Here is a 25,818-nt window from a genome sequence, read left to right as displayed (position 1 = left end):
ATCAAATGCCCTTTTTGTAACAGTTTTGCCACCTAGCATTAGCAACCCTTAAGGTGATTTTTTCCTCTGTTGATTCATTTTCAGGATCACATTTCTCTTTCCATTCTTATAATGGCAGTTTCTTATAATCTTGTTTCCCATAAAAGAAGATGATATTGAAAGACTTGTGATGACCCAGTTACAGATAAATAGTGAGTATTTCTCTAGCTCTCCTATTTTAGCTGACAGACAATAATGGGTTATTTTGATATCATGGATGGAAAAAATCAGCTGCCTCAATCCATGATAGTTAAAGTCTTGTTTGCACTTGTTCAGCTTTTCACCTCTACTCCAACAAACATAATTATGGGGATGGGTAAGCATATCAGAATAACCAGGAATAAAATTGTAACAAAAAAAGGCACATCACTGAGGGACATTTTCTTAGAAGATCAGTCTAATTTCATAGCAATTGACTCCGACATCTCTTGCAGATCCTGGTTGCCTGAAAAGTCCTCCTCTTCTGTAACATTATGAATAAAACCTGGCACTCTGATCATATGATTTCCTTGAAGTTTAAAAACTAATGAATTATTTTTCTGGCATTACTACTCATGAAATCATACCTCCTAAAGTAGCACTGGGCCACATATGGCGACTAAAAACTTGGGATTGTCTTGCTGAAATCAATCAAAATAGCTAAATAACAATGGTGTGCTTTTTCACCATTGGGTGCTAGTAGAGAAATAAAGCAAGAACTAGGTATCCTTAGTAGACCAATGCCAACATTTTATACTGCAATTGGTACAAAGCAATTTGGACTGATTTGGACTATAAAAAATTATCAAATCAAATGGAATATTGTACATTTGATTAATTCAGCCCTATTGGACCCAGTTTAGACAACTTTCTCCTTATATATTCCTGCTTTTTAATGATCTGGATCCAATCTAGTCCAACTGAGAGATTTTAGCCAACTGAATAAAATTGGATTGATTTTCTAAATTAAATCGAACATTGCAATTAATTTTATAAATCAATTTGATTAGTTTACTATAATTCCAATTCTTGCTTGTTCCCCACTTTGATTAAGATCCAGGGGTGATCAAGAATTTCAAGTCATCAGAAAAATTTGTTCTTCTGGCCTGTTCTATCCTGTCCTGTCATGTCCTGTTCTGTCCTGTCCCTTTATATGTCCATTGTTTTAAAAAAACAAAGCAAACATTTTCCCCACATTGAAATTGAAATTTATGCTCCCCCCCAATTAAACTGCTCCCTGGAATAGTAAGACAAGGGCTAAGAAATTCTTTGAGGCAGCGTGTTACTGTCTGTCCCTGTCTGGAGAGCAACAGGGCTGCAAACTCAGTGCTGTATATCACTTACTTATTCTTTTGCTACCCACTGGCCAATCCAACTAGCTGTCAACCACTGACAGAGAGGGTCCCACTCTGGTTTAGCAGTTTAGCCATGTTTTTTGTTAGTGCTTCTTTACTTGTTCCGACTTTTATTGTTGCTGCCCATTGATCTGAATACGATCCAGCAGTTTGTCCCTCTGCAATATTAAATGAGTTTATGTATTGAATGAGATTCCCACCCCCCCAGAATGCTATATATGGTGCAATATCTTTGATTAAAAGAACATCTCAATCTTTTTTGCTATTTATAGAGAAAATGTTCTGCACGTACATATGAGCCAAACACTGCCATCTTCCGAAACAGTTCTTGCTGTCACTAGCTTTTGGATTTAAGCTGCATTTGTCTTTTATTTTTACACAGAGTTTCCAGTAATATTTTATCTTGCTCAATAATACCCACTTAGCATTAAAAAAAAATTGAAACATTTTCACCGGTCTCCCACAGCAGTTCTTAACTGAAGCTGTTGATCGAGTTTAAAGTGGAGGGGTAAAACCTGTCTCGGTATTTTGCCAGGTTGGAATTGCTAATTTTTTAGCAGCTACTTATGAAAGTGTTCACGTCCTGATAATCCAAGATATATCTATTCTCTAGCTGTCATGTTATGAACTTATAGGACTTCCCACCCCGTTCCGTGTTCATTTCATTTCTTTCTTTTCCCCACAGGCATGTTTTACTATGAACATTCTAACATATGTCTCCAGGATTATCATTATTATTATTTTTTAAAAAAGCAACAAAGCATTTCCAAACAGACGGGCACTCTCTGCTCACCTGCAAAAATAGTCTAATCATCTAACACGTCAGATGGCAAACACTAAAACAGTGCTGGTAGCTGCCTGCACTGTAACTACCATGGAAACCTCCACTAGATTGGAATTGCTAAAACGGATTTGCAATGTTTGAATGCACAGCTTATCAAAACTGGTATTATTCATTGGTTGGTATTTGTACAGATAAAGTGTATCACAAGAATAATTAAATGTAGCAATGATCATCAAGTTGGATGAAGACAAAAACTTGTAAATGACTTCTAAACATGATGGCTATATACTTACTGAAGACAATATTCTATTACCTACCCATTGCTGAGGAACATCAGTAAGAATATGTTTTTATAAATCTGTCTTGTTGAAGTCAGAACTGAAGAAGCTTCTTGGATGAGAAGCAAAATATCTTCAGGGAAAAACAAGGAACTCCAGATGCCTCTTGAAAAAGTACCCTTGGGCCATGTCTTGTTGAAGGCTTCTTGTAGGCATCTGGCTGATCATTATGGAAATGGAATAACTATATCTGATTTGCAGTATCAGAGTTAGTTGTCTGAGTTGCTGGAGAACAAGTTCCAGCTATGTAATTATTTTCATCTTAACTCTGTCCCTTTCTACTGTAGGGACAGCATTCTGCATTCTTATGTTCATAAATGGGAAAATGAGTGATATCAAGGTGAAGGAGAAACTCCCCATGTGTTACAGATGCAGATTTTATTTGCATGGAAATATGTTAACAAGATAGAATCTTTTACTCAGTAGAATCTACTGTTGTTGGATTTCATGGATTTTCTGACTCTGCCCCAAAATTAATAATCTGTACTCTATATTTACCATATAGTCTTTCCCTAGCCATACCGTACAGATTGCTCCTTTATCACATCACATGCACATCACATTAATACGCCAAACCTTTCACTTTAGGGCTCTTCAAAGGAAGAAAATAATGGCCATGTTTAGGTGGAGAGGAAAATATAAATCAGTACCATGCTTCATGCAGAAAATTTAAAACTGAAGCATTCTCAGCTAATGGCTGCCAAGCTTTTTACCTGAGGATTTCCAGTAAGAACCTTCTTCCCTCCATATAGTAGGATTGTTTTTTTGTTTTTTTTTTAAAAATGCATTTTAAAACAAACCCGTTTGCTCTGTGAGTCAGACAAGAGTTGCACAGTGATGTTCATTAATTTTGTGGTCTAGGTCACAACTCTGAATTTGCAAATATGATATACAAAGGGTTTAAACATTACAAGCATATTATTAACAGTCTGGAAAGGTTTTAAGAGTTCAGGAGGAAGGTGCAAGGAAAGAACAGTGAAGTAGACTACTGAAAAGATGACCCTTAGAAGGACTTTTCACAAACCTTCCATCACTTTCATGTCCCATAGTTGCTGACTTTCTGCATTGTAACATACACTTTAACCCCCCTCCTCCTTCCCCTGATGCATTAAACCTAGGTAATGATTCCTCGAACCAAAATTGCATTGGAAAAAAATGTTGGGTCAGATCAGGTCAATAGTAAAAACATGGTCAATCTTCTCCAGAAGGCACTTTCTAAGAAATAAATATATAAGAAAATGGACTCTGCTTCCACTGGAGTCCAACTACTACGAGTCATTTCCACTGAAATGAGAAATTCCTAGCAAAAGAAGGCACAAAGTGGAGGATAAAATAGTAAGTGTCTGGGCTGTGTCTTTTTCATTCATTAAAAGATATTAAATTAGAATTCCAGGGAGGAGGTGGCATATAAATATTTGTAAATAAATAAAATGTAAAATTGGATCTGTACTGTAAAGAATATAATAGTGCAGCATTGTTGGAAGACTTTGCTGCATTACTGTTTTCCAATAAATCCTCCCCCCCCGCCGCCAGCCAGAAGAAAATTCCAAAAAAACAAACAAAATCTTCCCTCATGCTTGAAGAGTGTCATGCAACAGCTTAATCCATGGTATTCCATTCTTTTTCCAAAGGTGACTTTCATAGTAGTACCCAGAGTGCTTTTTCAAGAGGCAACTGGACTTTCTGGTTTTTGTTTGATCCTTCCATTCCCTACCATCCAGTCAGAGCTGAAGGAGCTTCTTGGATGAGAAGCGAAAGGTTTTCAAAGAAAAACCAGAAAGTCCAGTTGCCTCTTGAAAAAAGCACCTCTGGGACAACCATGACGTGGATGACTGAGAATCTCCATAGACTTTCATAGTAGCAGTAAAGAATTTACGCAGTAGGAAGCAGGGTGGCCAGCCTGATGAACTAAAAGGAGTATCAAAAGGAGGTGGGTATTTTGCATTTCAACCCTTTTATGTTAAGTGTGGGGTGGGTGGGTGGGGTGGGGGCACAAGCAGCTACTTTCTCAGTGGAACACTTCTTCCCAGCAGCAAGAGCTTAAGTCAAAGACTGAATTGGTGGTAGGCATCCATTTCATGACAGTTAAGACTTTAAACATGTCCATCACCCATTTACCTTTCCTGGAAGCACTATTTAGTTCAGGCTCTTGAGTGCTGCAGTATTTGAGGGCTACCAGGTATTGTCTTGTGGAAGGGGGCTTTTGTTTTGACAGAAGCAGTTACCTAAATGTAGAGCAAGTTTGGGGAACATTACGATCAAATCTCCAGATGCTTTGATCTAAAGGAGTTTTCAGCTGCTTTGATATTGATCAATCTCTCCTGTTATAAGGATGCCCGTTGAACCGGTGTCCAGTTTCATCTTCTCAGCTGTACAGATGAAAATGGTACAGATCAAAAAAAAAAATAAAATATGGCTGTAAAAAATGTGACATGCACTGTTATCATTCTCCAGTGCTATGGAAACTGTCTCAATTTAATCATTGCTTCATCTCTCACACCTTGTTGAGGCACAAGGTGCTCTGGATCACTGCATTTTGAAATGAGTGCTTGTAAAAAGAATCTAATCAATGCTAGTCAGAATCCCTGAAGCATATTTCTCCCTACCCAAATCCCTTGTGTTAAAAAAAATATGAGGGGGCGGGATTTGTGTTTCATCTCTTTGAAAGAATCATAGGGGAAAGATCCTCTATATCCTCTATAGACAAGGAGTGTGCAAGCATCAGAAAGACAGCTGACTACCCCCCCCCCAAAAAAAATCAATATGAAACTGGAGGCACTTCCAGGTGGAAATTCCAAACTGGCAAGGGACTGCAATAAGCCACCAATCCATCTAATGGTACTGTGACTGAACAGCATAATCAGTTTGTTTACATTTCCACAGTTGGATGGGTGCTGTGTACCTTCACTAACAGAGTTTTCCTGCTCTTGCAAAGGAGGTAAAATGCAGTGCTCCCGATATGTGAATGGCTCCAGTTGTATAAAAATGGTGAAACGGAATATGCCACAAAAGTGCTTTCTTTTGAGAGGAGGAAGGGGAGATATTTTTAAGCTTGAATCTGGGGTGGACGCAGAGCCAGGCTGGGGCTCTGGGGGTGTGCAGGGACTATTTCTTAATTATATTAGTGATTATGGTGCATGTTTTTCCCCCTTAGCTACTAAGTAGAATATTTTAATTTTTGTATTATTGTCATTGTTTTTATGCTGTTTTTAATTTTGTTTGCCACCCAGAGTCACTTGTTGAGATGGGCAGCCATATGGAAGGAAGGAAGGAAGGAAGGAAGGAAGGAAGGAAGGAAGGAAGGAAGGAAGGAAGGAAGGAAGGAAGGAAGGAATTCCCCCATTTGTAAACTGTTGTTGATGACCAAATTAGAGCAGTACCACAGGAGCTGCACATTAGAACTGGCAGGGTTGGGAGTCAACATGTAGCAATATGGTTGCATATTTTTGTATAATCAAAAATCCTAAAGTGGTTGATTTAACACACGCCTATGAAACAGCTGAGCATTTTCTTCATGACTGGCAGCAACTTTCACGCATCAGCTCTTCTTGCTATATTAGAAATGCCAGGAATTGAATTTGGGGTCTTCTTCATGCAAAGCAGATGCTTTAATCCTGAGCCTTCAGGTGAAAGGGATTTGAGGTTGAAGGAAGGCTAGGTCCATTCGCCTATTGGCACATCTCTACCATTTGAAGACGGACAGGAGTGCAGTGTTTCTGGAATAAGAGTGGAAAGAGTTGTGGTTTGCTATTGAGAGGTATGGTAAAAGTTGCATTCCCAAAAGTATGAGGGTCAGGATAAAGAAATAGCTTGGGGCAGATCCTTTGATCCAAATGTACATTTGATTAAAGTTGTTTTAGATTAAGTAACACATAAGCATATTTTTCTTCCATTCAATGTTGTCCAACTCTCTGCCTAGACAAGTCCCTGCAAGATTGGCAGGATTTTTCAGAAGTGGGTTGCCATTGTCTCCTTCCTAGGACTGAGAGTAAGTGACTGGCCCAAGATCCCCCAGCTTGCTTCATACACAAGGTGGGACTAGATTTCATGATCTTCAGATTTCTAGCTTGAGGTCTTAACCAGTACATAAAAATGGCTGTCATATAAACATGACTCTTTGCTTATTTTATTCTGTCACAGAAGCAAATTTGAGAAATGTCCTGGTGAATTGAAACTTTGGGGAGAGAATAGACATGGCCCTGGAGCAGAGGTGGTATTCAGCAGACCAGGTGTAAATGAGGGCACATACAGAGCAATAGTAATGATTGGTGATCTGACTTGTTTAAAAACTGCCAATATGGATGTTTCCCACCCTGTTCTTATAGCTAATCATCATTGCAGCCCTTTACAGATTTTATTCCTTTCACCTCACAACAACTTGGTGATTCATGTTGCTCCCATCGTGTGGCCTTTGCCTAAGGCCACGCAAAATGTCCACGGATAGCTTTTTATCTTTCCATAGGACCATAGTGGTTTCATCTTGGCTCCCAAAGGATCTTTACAAAGAGCTTTTGCACCGACCTGTCATACTAATTTTCAATTCAAAGACATTTGTGAAGGATTCTAGAGGTGATAGTTTTCCCCCCAGAAAGCAGCTTCTAGAAAAAGAGCTGAAGTGCCCCAGTTTTGTACATACTGTTAAGTCTGGGCGGTGGGTCCCAAGGAGAGATTCGACTCGAAATAGTAACAACAGCTCTTTATTAGGAAATCAGATACTGAGACGAAACCCTAGCCATGGCAGCTCTTTTTATAGAGCTGGCTGCGGCTAGGCAGCCTATGACAGGCTTTTGAGCTTGCCGCGCTTGGTTTTACCCAATCGCGGCAACCCATATACGAACCAATCAGGATTACTATATATCGTCCAATCGCGGCCCGGCTTTTCCGGACCAATCAGAATGCAGGCCTACAAGCCTGCTAGTATGGAACACATACCATCTTTTGAATAGTAAACTCAGGGCAGGACAGGGGCATAAGAAAACTCCAAAGGCTTATCCACTTTTCTATTTCCTAAGACTGACCCAAAAACATGATTCTAGGGAAGCCCATAACCAGATCCTGTCCCCCGTCCCTGAAATACATTCCATATTAATCACACCACTCTGATACATAAATAGCTAACTACAATATGCACATACAAACACAAACACAAACACACACACACACACATGCATGGCAAGGAAGATAGGATTTCCAGGGTGTTCCAATACCTCAGGGGCTGCCACAAAGAACAGGGAGTCAAGCTATTCTCCAAAGCACCTGAGGGCACGACGAAGAAATGGGTGGAAACTAATCAAGGAGAGAAGCAACTTAGAACTAAGGAGAATTTTCCTGACAATGGAACAACTTGCCTCCAGAAGTTGTGAATGCTCCAACACTGGAAGTTTTTAAGAAGAGATTACATAACCATTTGTCTGAAATGGTATAGGATTTCCTGCCTAAGCAGGGGTTGAACTAGAAGACCTCCAAGGTCCCTTCCAACTCTGTTATTCTAAGATTCTAAGAGGATACAATGTATATATAACAGTCTTAATTCACCTTCCAAAATGGGGAAAAAATAAATCAAACAACCATCCAAGTTTCAAGTTTCAGATTTATTTTTGTACATGCAGAAGTGTACAAGCAGTGTACCTTCAACGTGAATAGAAGGAAGATAATGCCAATTCTGCTAATCTTAACATAAAAATAGAAAATGTTTAAAAACTAGAGGCCTTTAATGAGGACTGGAAGAAATTGCTGTGTCAGGGATAGGAATATTTGAGGTCAATAGACATATTTGGAATTTTGAGAGCACGTCATGGATCAGTGTTTCTCAATATCAGCAACATTAAGATCTGTGGACTTCAATTCCCAGAATCCTGTGCTGGGTGGAGAATTCTGGGAGTCTAAGGTTGCTGAGATGGAGAAACACTGCCATCAACGATCACAAAATGACTATGATGAAGTACAGTTTGCCAGTTCATACAACAGCTGTCACAATAGGCAATCTAGTTTTAAAATAATCAACCTACTAGGATGACTTCTGAAATCTCTTCTAGATTCCCAGCATTGTTCTTCTAGTTCAGGTTGTCTGCTTTTAGATTTCAGGATGTTCTTTCATAGAGAAAGTAGAGAGGCTGCAATAAGCATTTTTATTTTATAAGAAAAGTCAGCGGGTTCAACATGAGGCCTAGATGCATTCTGATACAGTAAATAAAAATAATATACTACAGGCAGTTACTTTCAATTGAGATATGCTGATTTTTCTTATTTGTTTCTAGAAATGAATCTTTAATAGAAATTAAAGCCAAGCAGGACAGGCAGCCAGGCAGATACCAAGGAAAATGTCCATGGGCATATGCTTTTTGTTAGACATCCCATTTCTTTATTATTTGTCAATTTTATATACTGCCATCATTAGACACCTGGCAGTTAGCATCATGAGACATAAACACACCATGAAACATGATCATTAACAATTAGCATAAAACCTACTCAACCTCCACTCCTTTTGGTGCTACGGAAATATGTCACAGTGAACTGGAGAGATTGTTCCCAAAGTTCTAATGCCAACTGCAATCATTTAGGCCACTTTTTAATCTATTTTTGTATTAAATTGGTATAGATACAGTTGTCCTTAATAACTATCAAGTTTCCCTTTACTTGTTTTCTTGCAGACATTTCATTACCCAAACTAGGAAACATCAGCAGTACTAGCAATCTAGCACTAGCACTGATGATGTTACCTAGTTAGGATAACCAAATGTCAATGAATACTTCAGCTTCAACCACAACAACACAAGAGCACACAATAGATACAAACTCAAGGTTAATTGCACCAAACTTGATTGCAGGAAATACGACTTCAGCAACAGAGTGGTCAATGTCTGGAATACTCTACCTGACTCGGTGGTTTCTTCCCCAAACCCCAAAAACTTTAACCTTAAGACTGTCTACTATTGACCTCACCCCTTTCCTAAGAGGTCTGTAGGGGGCGTGCATAAGTGCACCAACGTGCCTACTGTCCCTGTCCTATTGTTTATTTTATTTTTATTTTTCTTATATGTATCCATGTATTTATAACTATGTTTTTACTTATACCTATTATCTTGTAAGCAATTGACAAAAATAAATAAATAAACATAAATAAACATAAATAAAATGTCTACAAGAAAACAAGCAGGCTCAGAGAGCACCAAGGACCCTTCATGTCAACTCTGAGCTACGAATATTCTCCTTTATTAGTTTCTCAATGCTTGTAAATGTGTCATGTTAAAACTTCATTTCTGCACATTATCCACCAGTCATTTCTAGAAATAAACTTCTCATAAGTGCCTAACCATCTTAAAGCTTCTTGCTCTTCCAGGTGCATATGTGGAATTTTGTAGACATTAAAATAAAGGTGTATAAGTTGAGGCTACATTTAATTTCTGAAAGTTTGGGATCTGGCTTACAAAGATGTCCAAAACTTGTTATAAATCATTATTTCTATGTGATGGGAGAAAAAAAAAGAACACTAGATGACTGAAACTATTAACTATTACATTGTGTGTGGAATCTGTAGGCCACCCTTATCTGTTCTATAACTCTGCAGTTTGTAAAATACTGCAATAAAGAGCAAATAATTGAAATAAAGATTTACACTGTAACAAAAATAAGATCCAGGCTTAATTACCTTTCTAATTCACAGCCCGAGGATAGAGCCAGATTTTTGGGATCTGGGAGCGTCCTTCAAATTCTAAAGATGTCCAAAACTTGTTATAAATCATTATTTCTATGTGATGAAATTAGGACAATATCTAAAAAAAGATCTTGACTAGTAATGCAACTGGCAAACATATTAAATATCAAATAAAATGTGTAAGATTGTGGAATCTGTAAAGGCCTAACCCTCTATCTGTTCTAAGCCCCCCCCACCAACACAAACAAAAAAAAATTAAGTTTTTAACTCTGCAGTTTGTAAAATACTGCAATAAAGAGCAAATAATTGAAATAAAGATTTACACTGTAACAAAAATAAGATCCAGCCCCCCTATTGAACATCTATTCAAAAGGGCAAGGCATCATACAGATTTACCTTTCTGATTCACAGCCCGAGGATAGAGCCAGATTTTTAGGGCTTCTTTAAACAGGACAATTAATATAAATTACAATTTTGTCCCATCTCCATCTGCTAGCTTTTATTTTTAATACTTTTTTTTTTATCCTTATTCCTAAAAATATCATAAAAAAATTTTTTCCATCTGCTAGCTTTTAGAGTACAGCCCTGAATGGACAATTAAAATTCATCATGGAGGAAGTTTACACTACTGGTAACATAGCATTGAAGCTCTGTGGAAGAAGGACAAAAGCACCAATAGGGTGATATTGGCTAGTTGATTCAGTTAAACCTGATTGAATTGAACATTATGGTGCCTATAGCAAATTCTTATTGGCATGGAAAACATGAATCATTCCAAGCAATGCCAACGTGGAATTCCATCAGCTAGCATGCCTGGATTAATACAATTCTGGAGACTATCTGTAGCTCAGGGCTGAATTCTCTTCAATACAGTATGTTGACTTCAAAGCTCCATGCATCAATGATATTACTTAGTTTGGTAATGAAACATCTGCAAGAAGAAAGACAAATTTAGGGAATAACAAACACCCAAGGAATACTTCTGGAATGGTTCATTATTCTTGCCAACTCTTCCTATTGGCTCATTTGAAAATACCCATGTGAATTAACTGCTGGGTGGTGAACTGGTTGTTAGATAGGCATTTAAGAAACCACATTCTATGGGAGGAGTTTATTACAGTGTAATTCAGCCTACCCCAATCTGACCCCATCCAGATGTGTTCGGTTAAAAACTCTAGGAATTTTCAGCCAATGTGACTACTGCCTATATTGGTAAGAATTATGAAAATTGTCATTGCAACATATCTGGTTATTCCCAAGCCAGAAAGATAGGGTTCCATATGAATCTCACTTTAATTTAGTCAGAAGATGACTTTGGAAAACTCAGCGATCCTCCAGGGCATTATTTCCAACGGTTTCTCAATTTCCTCTGATTCTATTGCTTATTTGTTTCTGCACTTAAATATTTTTGAGGACAATGAATTATTTTACCCACATATCCAGGATATTGTCAATAGAGTATAACTGACAACCAGCCAGCATGTTCTGTATTCTGTACAGTGGTAGATTTGTCTTTCTGTACAGATGCAGATAGATAAACTCAACAAAACATCCATAACAAAGTACTTTTATTGGTTCATCAGGTATACTCATAACTCACATTTGTGATGAAGTTCTTCTTTAATGACCAATCTTTTGCATATTTGTCTTGTAGGTAAAAAGATGGTTATCTTCTATCCTTTTTCCCTCATATGGTAGCGATAGAAGTAGAACAGTTACCACGAGTCTGTGAGTTCAGCCAAGAGTGAGGAAACCTCCTCCAACCCATCGAGGATCAATTTAGTGACCAATCAGGATTACAGATGTGGTCACATGATATGGACTACATTTCCCAGGATACCTTAACTACATTCACCATGATGCATTCCCTTAAGGGGACAGCTCACAATTGCCACCTAACTATCCAATTCCCATACACTGGCTGGACAGCACACAGCAGAATCCAACACTCATGCACTAGCCAGTACATATCAATGAACAGGTTTCACTTCAATTATTCATTTGTATTTATTATTCCAATCTTGACTCAGATGAAATCCTACTATGTCATATACAATGAGGGCATATTAAGCTACAGTCTGCCTCTTCCTCTCTGAGGAGGTGCTAGAATTCCTTCTCAGCATTGCTGGCTGCCAGATTCCTCTGAGACTTGATTGAGCTTTCTCTTTGGAAAGGTCAAGCACACCTCCCAAGGGTAGCAAGTGTGCAGACAGATGCTGGGGGGAAAGCTGTTGTTATTTGCAGAAGGATGAGGAAATTCAAACTCAAAAGATTGTATAAGGAGTTGAAAACGGATATTTTTAAGACTAATGGAAAAGGGGAAATAGCTTTTAAAATGCAGATGAAGCGCTTTGGTTTAGGAAAAGTGGAAGTTTATGATCTGATATTTCAGTTCCTCCAAATTGCATAAGTTCAGGAGCCTGGCTTTTTAGAGGAACTATTCCAACTGGTGTAAAGCACTGGAACTGTGTAGCCAGCAAGAAACTTTCTTCAACTTTCATTTTTAGCGTAATACACGATGAGCATTTTTAGGTGACTCAATGCCTAGACTCAGCTTTGTGCTAAGACGTAATATGGTCTGTTTTATTTTGATTTACTGTGAATGCAGTTATTATACCTTGCTATTATGTGTGCAAAAGGGTGTTAAACTTTGCTGGAAAAAAAAACCAAGAAAACAAATTATGGTTTAATGCATTGTGCAAATCTTGTCAGAATATTGGCCAAAACATTTCCCAGGTTGTACCCACAGTAGGCATTATGTTAGAATTACTGTGCCTCATGAATTCACCATTAATTGTGTTACCATACATTTCAGAGCTACTCAAGTTTTCCAAGACTTCATCTTCCAATGTTTTTAATGCTATTATTCTGCCTTTCTGTAAATCACCTCTGTGGTTTTGGTGTAGACAATGACATAACAAGTACTGAAATTCACTACTCATATGGAATTAGATTTGATTAAAAAATAGTTTTTAAATGACCACTAAAACAAATTTTATTTTTCCCTTAAAGTGCAACAGTGATGTTATTTACCTATGTTTCCTTTTAATTTCTGTTGCTTTAATATATGACAGAAGAAAAAATCAGAGAAACATAGGGAAAACAAAAAAATACATATTTTAAAATGTTTAACTATGCTACCCTTTCACTTTTTGTAGGCCTATGCATCTTACTGAAATGAAAGACAAAGTATTAACAGTAAAATCCATTAAAACAATAATTGGTATAGCAAGTGAGAGTCTTGTGTTGTGTAAACAGTATATTGCTAATTTTAAAAAGAAAGAATGATAAATTTCTAATTTCATGCATTTATGTGCTGTAGGAGAAGAACAGGCAGAGCTGTGGAAGAAGGACAGCTGTGGAGCTAAACAAGTCGTCAGCCTAGAGTCATTCCATTGTCACAAACGTTCTAAGTCCAACCCATCTTGAATTCCATTGACCCTTCATGCCAATTTAGGAACTTTAGCTGACTAGATTATTGTGTATAGGCTTGAGCAGTAAATTTTCTGAACAGGTGATTCTTTGTGCCTGGTGTGTGCTTTCCTTATAATTATGCTTTAAAAGTATATTTGTGACTCAAAACAAATTTTGAGCCTTTTGTTTTTGACAGTCATAGTTACTAATAGACAAACATGGTTAAATAATTGAAGGTGGGCATGCTCAGAATCCACCACCACAACTAAATAGCTTGTGTGAATTGATCCTTTCTACCCCAGCAGATACATCAGAACATAGGTCTGGTTGGCAAAATAAACTTTCTGCAGGAATGTTGAAAACTGTAGAGTACAATATCTCTAACTGTTTGACAAGACAATGAAAATTGTATTTTTACTTTGTAATAAGGGCACAAAGTTCTATTGGCATCACAAACAATAGTTCAAGAAGAGTCTTTGGTGAACCGTTTGCACAGAAATGTAATGCCTGCCTTTGCTACAATGAACAAGTGTGTGTTTTGCAACGCAGTATAGCATGATATGAAAATGAAATACGGGCTCTCTCAAGTAGGGGTGGGATTCAAAAATCCCAGCAACTGGTTTCCTGCCCAGTTGCTGGTGCGCATGGGCATGGTGGGCATGGCCTACTGGAACTTCCTGTTTCCAGCTTCCGGTGGGCCTCCAGAGCCCGGGGGAGGCCGTTTTCGAAAATGGGCTGTGTGGAGACTCTGGGAGGGGAGTGGCAGGGTGGGAGGGGCCAGCCGGTTGGTTGAAATACTGGTTCAGCGAACCAGATGTAAGTTTAACATACAGTTTGTCCGAACTGGTCTGAACCAGTAGAATCCCACCCCTGCTCTCAAGGCATACTCACAGGGAATAGGACTGTGCCATTATGTAACTCCACTATCTATATATCTATCAAACAGTTCCTCCTCTTGCCATAGGCCAGTATTCTCTTTGCAGATTTGGGTGTCTGTGAATGTTTATCATATGAAAAAAAAAAAAAAGTGCAAAAAAATCTCCACAGGAATTCAAAGGAGTGACAATAAAGGGCCCCAGCTCACAAGTTCTTGAGAATAACATGGAAGCGAGTTGATGTTACCTTCTGCCAGGATATTTGTTTGATGTCCTAGACTAGCTATAGTCCTGAGATTTCCTGTGGTCTCCCATCTAAGTAAGCCTGACCTTAATTAATTTCTGTCAAGGTTCATGAAGATCCATCAGGTAATGCTGTCTGGTGCAGCAGGTCTACAAATGAGCAAATAGGAGAATGGTCCTTCTCTATTGGCCTTTTCACTTTCCCTGCCTCTGAACATATATAACTTTTGGTGGTATGGCTTAGCGCCGGCGTGCAGATATGGCCAAATATTTTAATAATTTCTGAATAGAGTTCTTGAGTACAGATGAGTCCAATAATATCACAATAAGTCACTGAGGACTAAGTAGCTATTCTACTCTAAAGAACATCCTGTACCCACAATGTCTGTTTGGTATGCTTTCTTACTCCGTGTCTGTCTTATGTCTTTGAAGTTTCAGTTTCAAACTCTCCAGAGGTCCTGAAGGAAGCCATTAGGTTTTGCCTTATTGTTCGATCACAGTAATGATATGAAAATGACAGACTTTTTTTTTTTAAAGTGCAGTTCGGGGAGAAAAAGCGGCATCTTATGACACCTTGGCAACAAGTAAGTGGAGATATTCATGGGCAAAAAACCAAGTGCTTAAAAATGAGGGTTGCCTAGATTTAATAACAGTCTTTCCATAAGTGGCCACTCCTGATAAGGGTACACTTATATAAGGAATGTCTTCTTTTTAAAGAATTCATTGTACCACAATAAAAAGAAAACTTGAAGCAGTCTTCTACAACTTGGGGTTTTTCAGATGCATTTTACTACTGTATAACCCCTTTACTAGGGAATTAGAAGAGTTTCAATCCAACATATCTCAAGTTGCCATATTGGAACATAAAAGTACTAAAAGGGTATGAAAGGCTGATAGAAAGCAATGCAAAAAGATAATTTAATTTGGTCTATAGATCTTATCCAAGATGTGCTCCAAGGCAATTTTCCTGAAGAAAGGGCCATACCACTGGAATACAAAAACAAAGAATAAAAACATTATCCTTTTGCAGATAACAGAACACATGATGCAGGAGAGTCAGATACAGATAATCAGAGTTGGAAAGGACCTTGTAGGTCATCTAGTCCAACCCCCCGCCCAAGCGGGAGACTCTACACCATTTCTGACAAATGGCAGTCCAATCTCTTCTTGAAAGTCTCAACTGATGGCGCTCCCACAACTTCCGAGGGCAAGCTGTTCCATTGGTTGATTGTTCTCACTGTCAGAAAGTTTCTCCTTGTTTCCAGGTTAAATCTCTCCTTGTTCAGTTTCCATCCATTATTCCTTGTCTGGCCTACAGGAGCTTTAGAAAATAGCTTGACCCCTTCCTCCCTGTAGCAGCCCCTCAAATATTGGAAGACCACTATCATGTCTCCCCTGGACCTTCTCTTCACTAGACTCGCCATGCCCAGTTACTGTAACCGTTCTTCATATGCCTTAGTCTCCAGTCTCCTAATCATCCTGTGTGCTCTTCTCTGTACTTTTTCTAGAGTCTCAACATCTTTTTTATAATGTGGTGAACAAAACTGGATGCAGTACTCTAGGTGTGGTCTTACTAAGGCTTTATAGAGTGGTATTAGTACTTCCCTTGATCTTGACTGTATCCCTCTGTTAATACAATTTAGGATTGCATTAGCTTTTTTGGCTGCTGCTGCACACTGCTGGCTCATATTTAGCTGGTTGTCCACTAAGACTCCAAGATCCCTCTCACAGTTACTGCTATTGAGCCTGGTTTCACCCAGTCTATATGTGTACTTTTGGTTTTTCTTGCCTAAGTGTAGGACTTTACTTTTCTCTATATTGAATTTCATTTTGTTAGATATGGCCCAGTATTCTAGTCTGTCAAGATCCATCTGGATCTTGAGCCTATCTTCTTGGGTGTTAGCTATTCCTGCCAGCTTAGTATCATCTGCAAATTTGGTAAGTTCCCCTTCTATTCCCTCATCTAAGTCGTTAATGAAGATATTGAAAAGTACAGGGCCTAAGATGGAATCTTGTGGCACCCTACTGCTTACTTCCCTCCATGTAGACTTAGACCCATTAAGGACTACTCGTTGAGTACGGTTTGCCAGCTAGTTGCGAATCCATCTAGTGGTGGTGCTATCTATTCCACTTTTTTCTAGCTTACTAAGAAGTAGGTTGTGGTCTACTTTATCGAATGCCTTGCTGAAATCTAAATATATTATGTCCACGGTATTTTGCTGGTCTATTAATTTAGTCACTGCGTTGAAGAATGAAATAAGATTGGTTTGGCATGATCTGTTTTTAACAAACCCGTGCTGACTGCTAGTTAGTTAGAGTCAATAAATACCTTCCCAGGAATGGAAGGGCACTTACACTCCACTGAAATCAATTATATTTATGTTCTACAGATCATACTGCTATAAAGAAGTGATGATGAAAGACAAAGACAATTTTACTGAAGCTTATTTTTCTGCTACCTTCCTAACAGCTAAAATAAAAGACATCAGGCACAACTCTAGCTTGAGTGGAATTATACACTTAAGAAAATAATTAAGTCTAATAAATCTCAATGGTACTTCATTGGTTAACTAATTATTTAACCAAACATAATTTTCAGTGCTGTTATATACTGTATCTTTAAGTCACATCAAGTGACAGCATTTAGTTGATTTTGGATAACCTCTTAGACTAAGGAGAGGTAGTCCGGCCAGTACTTTCCACCAGGAAATTCCAGGATTGTCATTTAGATTGGGACGTTTCAAAAATAAAATTGGAAGAAGTTAATAGCAAACAATTTCTATATGGGACATCACCATGTAATCAGTAGGAGACAAGCTCATTTTCAGAGAGTCAATACTGTTTAAACTGTTTTCAGTCTTAATTTATTTACAAACCTGCCCCATCTCTGAAATCACCAACTAAGTCATGTTTGACTTGCCCAACTTTGAGAATATCCATTTGATCCAAAACAAAGCTCTTTTTGGTGAAAGCACCAGTAAAAAAAGTGGTGCCATCACACTTATGAAACTTATTTCCTGCTGACATTTATGTAGGACTTGTCCTACATAAATGTCATTTATGTAGGATGTTCTCTACTGATTTATCTCTGGCAAGTTTTAGTCTGGCAAATTAGATTTTTACTAGTTTTAAAATTGTTTACTGGATTGTTTTGTCATAGTTCATTATTGATATTGTATGGTAACCAGCTTTTAAAAGATGTTGTCTTTAGAGCATATTTATAACTGTCCCTAAATAGCCAGATTAACTGATTATTTAATAATTGAAATGTATGAGTATTGTTGCATGCTCTGCAAGAGAAATGCAAAAACCAGGAATATCAATTGACCTCTGGCATGGCACAAACAAGCTCTGAAACAGGCACCAAATAAAGAACCAAAAAATCTTAATTGTTCCTCTTTGAACTAGAAAGCTGCAAAAACTCAGAAGTTGTGGCACAGGGTATTTATAGGGTTATGGTAAACTTCTCATCTGATCGTATAAACCTAATTCTCAGTAGCCAGTTAGCCCCTCTGAATAAAGCAGCAATATTATTCTGGGGCTGGATCATCTCTTCTATGTGAAAAGGTTAAGGACATTTATTTTTATTTTATTTTATTTGGTTTGTCAATTGCTTACAAGATAATAGGTATAAGTAAAAACATAAGTTATGAATACATGGATACATATAAGAAAAATAAAAGAAACAATAGGACAGGGACGGTAGGCACATTGGTGCGCTTATACACGCCCCCTACAGACCTCTTAGAAGGGGTGAGGTCAATAGTAGAAAGTCTAAGGTTAAAGTTTTTGGGGTTTGGGGAAGGGACCACAGAGTCAGGTAGAGTATTCCAGAAAAAGACCACTCTGTTGCTGAAGTCGTATTTCCTGCAATCAAGTTTGGTGTGGTTAACCTTGAGTTTGTATCTATTGTGTGCTCTTGTATTGTTATGGTTGAAGCTGAAATATTCATTGACTCTTTAGTCCATCATTCTGTTTCTTCAGCTGCAACAGAGATCTATGGAAAATGCATAAGCATAAGATGAAAGCAGCAACGTTCCCCATTAATTTAACTGCAACTGATATCAAGAGACAGATTGCCTCTAATATTGGAGACAGAACTTGACCGTCCTGATTATTGGACCTGGAGAAACTGATCCACTGTTAAATTATCTCAGCTGGAAGCATGCTGCCTCTGGTATTCAGATAATATTGAACCATCACTAGGCCTTAAAGCCTAGTGTAAAAGCAAAAGAAAGAACCATTCTCTTTCTCTCCATTTCCCATGATGCATTATTTTATGCATCTCTATTATGTTCCCACACTATTTTTCTTTTTCTTTTTTTAAATATTTTATTAATTTTCCAAAGTTTAAAAACATAAAATAAAACTATATGCATTGTTATCCACATCAAGACATCTTTTACATTTCCTTACATTTTTCAATATAGGGTGACTTATTTCATTACCATTACATCTTACTCTTGTTACAAATCAATATATTTCATCTTACACTTCAATCTTTTTTATAACCTATATACATATTTACATACTTCCTCATTCTTTTCCTTATTGCCATTTTCTTTTCTTTTTATTTCTAAACCACTCATACCAGGCATCCCAGGCTCTATGATATATTGAATCTTCTTTGTGTTTTAATTTAGCCTGTCCATCTCTATACAGTCTATTATTTTCTTTATAACCATGCCCTCTGATGGTATCCCTTTCTCCTTCCAAAGTTGTGCATATGAAATCCTTGCAGCTAGTTAGCATACGTAATATAATGTACCTATCTTTTTTACTACATTTTTGTGTTATTATACCTAATAAAAAAAATTCTGGATTAAATTCAATTTTCTGATTTATAATTTCCTCTCACCATTGTCTGATTGTATTCCAGTATTTATTCACTTCTGGGCATGTCCACCAAATATGAAAATAAATGCCTTTTTCTTTCCCGCACTTCCAACAATTTGGATTTAAATTAAACATTTTTGCCAATCCCACACCATTTTTCTAAAGTAAAGAGTAACAGCATGTGACTTTTCTTTAATGTGATTTATCCTTGCTAAATAGGCTGCTGTTTGTATCATTTCCAATTCAGCAACTGAATCACACTGATCAGAACTGTACTCTGTACTCTAACCATACTCATAAAATTGAATTGTATGGAAGTCTTACACAAATGTCAATACTTCCCAATTTGTTTTGTTTTTTAAACCACAGTCAATGATTAATCAACATTTGTTTGAAGCTAGCAACCATGACCTCAGGATCTCTTGGTCTGTCTCCATAATCATATGTTAAATTGGGATATATTGATTTTTTTTTTTGCTTACTTTGATTTGCATTTTCCAAATTGATGTCAATTCTCCAATTTGGAGAGATTTTTCTGGGAACCTACCACTGACTTTAGCACATTTTTCAATCTCATTAATCCTTGACCAATTCCCCAAAGTCACATCCTTTCAGAGACTAAAGTATTTGTTTGTTGCTATTCTTTGCTTTTTCTTCTTTTCCTAAGAGTTCTTCTCTTGTCCTGTTGCTGCCCAGTTTGCAAAGATGTCTTTGGTGAGGGACTTTATCAAAAACTTTTGAAAGTTCAAGTAAACAATATCTGCCAATAATTAGTTGACATCCAAAGAATTCTAAAGAGTTGCTCTACAGCAGGGGTCTCCAACCTTGGCAATTTTAAGCCTGGCTGATTTCAACTCCCAGAATTCCCCAGCCGGCTGGCTGTGGAATTCTGGGAGTTGAAGTCTGCCAGGCTTAAAGTCCGCCAGGCTTAAAGTTGCCAAGGTTGGAGACCCATGCTCTATAGGGCTTGTCTTTCTAGAAATTAAGTTGAACCTTCTCCCACAGGACCTATATTTTATTTCTAAATAACCTCTCTGAGAGGTTCCCAGCTTGGACTCCATGGTTATTACATCAAATACTAGGGAAAAATGGAAAGTGAATGGGAATATGACACTTGCATTTAAGTACATAAATTGTGGATAAAATGAATAGAGAAATATTGGTCTTATTTCAATTTTGAATTCTTAATTCAAATAGGTAAGCTTATCTAGTGGAGCTAAATATTGATTCAGAGATACCGCTTGACATAGTAGACAAATTATGGAATTCTCTGTCATAGGAATTCAGTGGGTAACATTTTTGATGATGGCTGCTTTTAGTGATGTCTACATATCCCAAATCAACTTTTGATTTGATAGATTAACTACAGTAGGTATAAGCTTTCTTGACCCTAAAGCTAAGTAAGGTCACACATGGTTAGTATTTGGATAGGAGGCTACTAGGAAATACCAGAGCTGTGGGCTAAATGGGAGAGTTGACAAAATCCCTCTGAAGAAAGCAATGGCAAATCATTTATGTATTTTGGCAAAGAACATTTTATGCATTTATCTATGTAGCCATCACTAGTAGGTCATTTTTAAAACCAAAAAGCAAAAACAAAAATGAATGTAAGGTATATGACTGAGAGTGTTCATATCCTACTTACAGATGTCTTTGATGCATCCTGTTGATCATAGTGGGAAACAGATGCTTTGCTGAGTTTTCAGCCTGATCCAGCAGGATTTTACATGGATCCATATGCAAAAGCTGCTTTGTTGGAGTTGCTTATTCTGAGATTAACCATTTGGTGCTTGTTTTACACTTTGATTAGGTCTTCATAGAAGGCCAAGTGTGACAAACATGTTTTGCCACTCTGTAAAATTATCCTGTATTCAGAACTCCAGTCCCATTGTATATTTTGGCCTGTTTGCCTTTGGAAAATTGATTTTGGCCCCCTTGATGGCCTTGGGGAAAGTGAAATGCAGTAACATAAGACACCACATACAGGACTGAGGAAATGGAGTCCAAGCCAAAAATGAGCAAACAGCTCAACACAAAGACAGCTTTTTTTTGTGCCTAAGAGACTTGCTGGAGGTAAAATTGCTTCCTTCATCTTATCTATTAAGCTTCAAAAATTCAAGCAGTCAAGCCAGTTCTCTGGCCCAAAAGATGAAATGATTACTTCCAACAAGCCTTTTTGTTTGTGGAGTTTGATAGTCCCAGGGAGACAGGGAGAAAAGAGTCCAGTTTTAGGGGCTATCTTGTACCCAGAGATTTATTTTCCCATTCTTATATTTCTTAAGAAACTTTGCTAAAGGCAACAGATATACTCAAATCCCTTTAACTGGCCTGCCAGATTTTAAGGGATGATACATTAAAAATCAAAACAAACAAATATGTATATTTAATTGCGTGTTGTTTCCAAACATTAGTACTTATGCATATGTGAGGGAATATATATGTCTAACAACAAGGAATCTGGTAGTAAAATTTAGTTATACTTGCTTGAAACCAAGAAGGCAACAGCTTTGGTGCTATTCCTGTACACATATACAAAATCATCTACTTCCAGCAAGACAAAACTGAGTGCTGACATGAAACAGTTATTTATTAAGCCAAGCTGCCTTTATTTGTAAATAGCTATGATTAGGTAAGTAGATTCAGTAACCAATGGCATGAGGAACAATAGCCACCTTATAAAAATTCACAGATTTTTTTGGGGAAAGGATCAATACTAGCTAGTGTACATCCTGGCTAGTTACTTTTTGCTAGGGAAGTAACTTGTCATTGTCAATTGTTCTTCATCTCTAATCTAGAGTAGCACTGCCATTCTATAGTGTTTATTGTGAACTGGAAGATGAGGAGATGGGATGAAAGCAGCCCAGACACAGCTAAACCTTGCCAATGCAATGGGATAAGCTGCCTTATTTTGCTTAGCACTAGACTTGATCCTCTTTAGGTTTGTTGACATCAGTGTGAAAAGATGTCAGGACTGATAGGCATCACTGATTTAAGGCTGGTGCCAACTTTGCAACTGTATCTTGTACGAATTGTATTCTCAACCACCACCAATTTCCATTTGGTAAATGATCCACGGGTTAACTGAAATGAAGTAAAACAATAAAACAGAATCCAGTATCCTTTTGTCACCGCATGAGGTAAGCAAGGAACCAAGAAAAAAAAAAAAAAAACACAACAAGGTACACCCAGCCGAAACACCCGGTATCTCAACCACCACCAATCCGACCACGGGTTACTGAAATGAAGTAAAACAAAACAGAACCAGCCTTTTGTCACCCAGAGAGAACTGGTTTTGGAAAAACTAAAGAAATCTATATTTCACATGCATTCCTGTTCATTAACTTAAGAACATTCTGCTTGCTGCTGTTGGTTTTTTCTGCTATTTTTATTGATTGATTGGTTGCTGCTAGTTGTTTATTTATTGGTTTGATTTCTTTACTCCATTCTTGTTCAGACATGGAGACTCAACATCATAAGGAAAAATTAAATACATCCACAATTAATAAAACCACTATTCAAACCATGCAGAGGGAAAGAGATACATCATCATCTTTTTCTAAACACATCAACCATTACTTCCAAGAAAGACATTCCATCTTTTGGAATTTATGCAGGGGAAGAACCTCTTCTGTACAGACCTGTATTTATGGAGACATTTGAAAAATACTGAGATTTTGAAGTTCAACATTCAGCTCCACCTTTTGGATATGAACTGGTAAAAAAAAATGAGAAGTGAGATGATACTTACTCAGCTTTGACAAACAGTTTGGGAAGTTTCATGGTCAAGAATACAAAAGGTAATTAAGAAGTCCTGGAGAATTAAAAGGATCCCTCTTCCAGTTTCTCACTTCCCACAAAATATCCTTAATCCCATATATCAGCCAGAAGCAGGATTGAAATCTTAATTGTTCAGGAGTGCTGTGAAAAATACAAAATAGATAAAAAGATGGGCATCTTTTTCCAGAAGTCTCTCACCAGTGGTTTATTGTCCCAGCTTTGTGAAATGTTCTTAGATTGCTGCTTACTGTCTGGATAAATGCCAGGACTACAGGAGGTATCTGGATGAGAAAATCTCATTCCTCAAGATATGATTACTTTGGCAAGAGATTTATTTAATCACACATAACTGCAAGTTAAAAAAAAAACCCACAAAGAAACAGAACAAAATCCAAATCAGTGAGGTAACTATTACACAAAACCTCTTTCATACACGCAGCTCTGTTGACAAAGGTCCCAAGGAGCATCCAATCCAAAATTCCAAGGCTGCTTTCAATTATACTGAATACTATGAGCAATATTAAGATAACCCATCCTGGGAGATTTAAAAGGGGGGAGGGAAGGCTATAGCAAATGTGCATGTTCAGGACACAAAGCCCTGGAAAGCATCCTTCCTCAAGGCAATGCCCTGGAGATAATGCCCAAATTGTTGTTCATGGTCAAGATGGCCAATGATAAAATTACGGGAGCTGGTAACTGAAAGGAGTGAATTCACTTGTGACAATGGCAGACCTTCCAAAAGCCCTTCTTATTTTGGCTGCTAGCTAAAATAGAACTGCTTTGAGAGACACTGAGAAGAAAGGCTTCTAAAGAAAACTTAAAACTATGCTAACTTCTACCAAAGGCCCAGACAATTTTAATTGCATTGTGTTCCAGGGACAATCCTGAAGCTGTTTGGTGCCACTTTGAATACTAATCTTTCTCCTTGCACTTGAAGCCCCCAAATTCTTGAGTAGCTTCAGAGGCAGATTTTGGAAAATGCCACCAAGAGTCTATTTACATTCTCCTCACATTAGGGACTGGAATGAAAGAATGGGCCAAAAAAGTCAAGATGGCAGCCACACTTGTGTCACTGAAGCCCCATCCCATTTTACATTCATTAGGTTTTGTTTATTCCCCTCACCACACACACACACACACACACACACACACACACACTGCAGATATCCCTGAAAATGACTTTCCTCCTAAAACATGGTTTCAGATAACTGGTTTTAATCTAATGCAAGTGATTGGGAGACTAGGCATGGAGTTCCCTGGGCCCCAGGACCCAATTCTGGCAGGAGAGTTCAGGCACCAATATTCTCCAGTTTTAGAGATTGGGGATGGCTAACATGATGGAAGGAGGGAGAGCACACAGCTGCTTCTTCTCTTCTTGCACTGAAAGAACATTTGATGCATGTTTCAAGGGAAGATGAGGGAGCAGTTACTGCTGAAAAACCTTCCTCAGTGTCTGAAGGCACTGCTTCCTCTTCAGGGTCCTATTTGTTTGTTCATTTGTGTTTTGCTTATATGGTTCTTGATGTTCCTATGGAACATGTATTGATAAGTTTTTCTGCTATTGAGATGCAAAATGCAGTCTTGTTCATCCTCAGGCTGGATATTTTGACCCATTAATAATATGGGGTAGGTGACCATCTCTGGGATGTAAAATCTAGATGACTACTAACCAGCCCCTGTTTTAAAGAATAAGATTCTGATTTGGATTACCCACATAATAATGTTGATAAGGTTTTCTTTTTTCCACATTTTCCATCACCACAGGATTCTGAATAGTGCTGCTGCAATGGTAACAGCTTTTAATATTTTTTTTTTCATTTCATCAGATGTCCTTAAATAGTCTGAAGCAGTTGAGATCAACTTGCGCAGTTCTTTACAGCATATGATGGGGATTAGACTGTTGAAATTGCATTGATTTTTCTACTTCATCGAGTGGTAATCATACAACTATTAGCATGAATCTGAAAAAAGGTATCTCAATTGGAATGGGAATATTTTTACACACACGCCACAATAAAATAGGTTTTTTTCAAGCTTTAATTTGTGTGTGTGTGTGTGTGTGTAATTAAAACTTAATAAAAAATAAACCAACAACAGAGAAAAGGGGAATAAAACCTTAAGATTATCACTGTATATATTCTGATGAATAGATCAGTGAATTGTATGCAACTAGAGAAAGCAACAAGCATAGAATATAGGTAAAAATACCAGTAAATGCATTTTTTAACATGTGGGCTCAATATCAGTGAAACATGTTATTCCATTAAATGCTCAACATCAAACTTTTTGCAATTTTTTCTCCACTGTGTTTCAATAGTCACGATTATATATGTATATGTTAATAGCATTAATTGTATGCTGATTGAATCAATGAAATACAGAACTTAGAGGAGCAAGGGCTGATCTTTTGCACGTTGTTTTTGTTGGCAACACTGTCTCTGCATTAAGGGATTGGAGAGGAGGTGACTTCAGCTTAACCTGAGCTGGAAGAACAAGGCAAAGCATCCAAGTGGGGTCTTTG

At 37.7% G+C, this 25,818-nt stretch overlaps 1 long non-coding RNA gene across 1 annotated transcript in view; it reads right to left on the bottom strand.

The window, feature by feature from the left end:
• LOC148132042 (uncharacterized) overlaps positions 1-23,394 on the bottom strand; it is a 41,927-nt gene extending 18,533 nt beyond the window's left edge. The window contains exon 1 of the long non-coding RNA XR_015747534.1: positions 23,269-23,394. This is a non-coding gene — a long non-coding RNA (uncharacterized LOC148132042). The remainder of the gene's footprint in view (positions 1-23,268) is intronic.
• Positions 23,395-25,818: the final 2,424 nt, after the last annotated feature.

The sequence above is a fragment of the Notechis scutatus genome, chromosome 2 (genome assembly GCF_049901735.1).
Source record: "Notechis scutatus isolate UNSWTSFEM ecotype Mainland chromosome 2, rNotScu1.2, whole genome shotgun sequence".
Taxonomy (NCBI): domain Eukaryota; kingdom Metazoa; phylum Chordata; class Lepidosauria; order Squamata; family Elapidae; genus Notechis; species Notechis scutatus.
This window is presented reverse-complemented; position numbering and strand designations above follow the sequence as displayed.